Here is a 2,474-nt window from a genome sequence, read left to right as displayed (position 1 = left end):
TACAGTCGAAATATCGACACTTAACAAATCGAAATTCAGAATACCGAAAGTACAAAATACCGAAAGTACAAAATACCGAAAGCAAAAAAAAAGTTTGATATGTGCGAGCGAGCAAGACGGTTCGAGGCAAAAGTGACTTGGATAGGTTAGGTTCAGAAGGCTAAGGCGGGAGCGAAGCGGAGCGTAGCTCCCGCCTTAGCCTTCGATGTTAGGTTTTTTTTTATAGCAGCCCGGATAATATTGCTTCACAAATGATCTTTGCTGTTGAATCTTATCCAACCTACTTTCTTAGTGGCAGTTAAGTATCTTGCCTGCTATAAAAAAAAAACCTAACATCGAAGGCTAAGGCTCCGCTCCGCTTCGTTCCCGCCTTAGCCTTCTGAACCTAACCTATCCGAGTCGCTTCTGCTGCGAACCGTCTTGCTCGCTCGCTTCGCTCGCTCGCACAAATCTTTTCCTGCTATATTTGTTTCGTCTTTGGTATAACGGCAGTTTCGGTATTTTGATTTTCGATATATTGATTGTCGATTATTTTACTTGTAGTGATTATGACTGTTCGGCATTATGAGTTTTCGACCTTTCTAGTGTAGGTATTTTGATCTTCGGGATTGTAGTCTTCGGGTTTTAGGCTGCCGGTCAAATGTACTTTCGGGATTTCAAACTTTCGGTCATATATCCATTCGACGTTTTAATATTCGGCCTTCCGTCCATAGGTCTTGTGAAATTCGGTCTTTCGTTTATCGGTATTATAATACATACCCTTTGTTGAAATAAATAAATAAGTAGGATTAGTAGGACTTCGTAGGTACGACAAAAACTATTGTACAGGCAAAGTGAACCAGTATGGCGCACGATAGAATGATCAGCTGTCAAATAGCCCATTACGACTGATGAATGCCGCGCCGCGCAGGCGCATTACTAATAAAAATCAGTAACGGCCGCGCATTGTCTAGCCCACGCTGGCTCTGGATAAATTATTAATAGTGAATTTGTAATGCGGGCAAAGATTATGTGGTAAAAGGGGGGGTGTTTGAATAGTAAGAGACCAGTAGCTGGTTTTATGATAACCTAACCAACAAAAAGTTGGATAACCCCGACTTTGTCACTTCAAAGTTCAATATCTCAAAAACGGCTGATAAATTTGATAAAACCTGTCAAAGAACCATCGCTTGAAAACCTGGTTTCAAACGAAACACCTCATTCAAATCGGTCTACCCGTTTAAGAGCTACGGTGCGACAGACAGACAGACAGACACACATAGCGGTCAAACTTATAACACCCCTCTTTTTGCGTCGGGGGTTAAAAAACAACTGTTTTAAAAATAAAATTGTGTTTAATACTTGTGATGATATCTATATATCATTTAATAATATTGTAAATCTGTTTAAAAAAAATATACCTCGTTAAGTTTCTTGCCGGATTTTCCGAACCGGTGGTAGATTTTTTTTGATATTCATAAGTGTTTGTTATAGCCTAAATTGAATAAAGGTATTTTGACTTTGACTTTGAACTACTTCCGACTTCGCCGATCCGATAGCTAAGGGGTTAGAGAAGCTGACTATGAAACTTGATGTCCCGGGATTGATTACCGATCGGGGCAGATATTTGTATGAATAATGCGACTGTCTGTATTTAAGAATATGTATTCATTTATATGTATAAGTATGTTTATCAGTAGTCTTGTACAAGCTTTGCTTAGTTTGGGACTAGGTCGATTGGGGCACTTCTCCTATAATATTTATTTATAAGTATTTACTCTAAGGTGCTGTTTCACCACCCATTGATTATTTTTATTTGACGGATAAATGTAATGCCGTCAGAATCAGAATCAGAATCAGAATCGTTTATTTGCTAGAATACAGTATAAATGGTGTTACAGTCTATTCGAACAAAACAAACAGAGACGGCATCACATTTATCCGTCAAATAAATTTAATCATTGGATGGTGAAACAGGGGGTCAACGTCGTAAATTAATTAAGTTTTTGATAATAGAAAATTCTTGGCGGTTTCAAAGGAGGTGTGAAATATTTTTGTGCTTTGCTAAAATCTGTGTCCATAACTTAAGTGTGATTAAAACGCTAGGAGCATCCTGCAATTAATGGAGTGCTCGTAACTAGTTTGCGATCACCGATAGCCTAGTTTTGTCATGTCGTCAGTCCACCTGGTGGGAGGCCTGCCAACGCTTCGCCTTCCGGTTCGCGGTCGCCACTCGAGGACTTTTCTCCCCGAACTGGTATCCTTATTATAGGCAATTTTTTCGAGCCTTTAAATCCTCGATGGCAAATTTCTTGACACTCCATTCTATAGTTACTCTTTGCCCCTAGTTTCGGTGACTGCCATATAAAGTAGTTAGTCATACTGCACAATGCCGGCCTGTCTCACGTTGCGTACGTATCTATCAGCACAGATTTGCATAATTTGCTGGCGTCTACTTTGCGGCTCGCAAGTCAACGATTTCTTTGTAGGCCTAG

This window comes from Choristoneura fumiferana, chromosome 8, assembly GCF_025370935.1.
Source record: "Choristoneura fumiferana chromosome 8, NRCan_CFum_1, whole genome shotgun sequence".
NCBI classification, from domain to species: Eukaryota; Metazoa; Arthropoda; class Insecta; order Lepidoptera; family Tortricidae; genus Choristoneura; species Choristoneura fumiferana.
The sequence above is the reverse complement of the archived record's forward strand: the minus strand, read 5'-3'. Positions refer to the sequence as shown.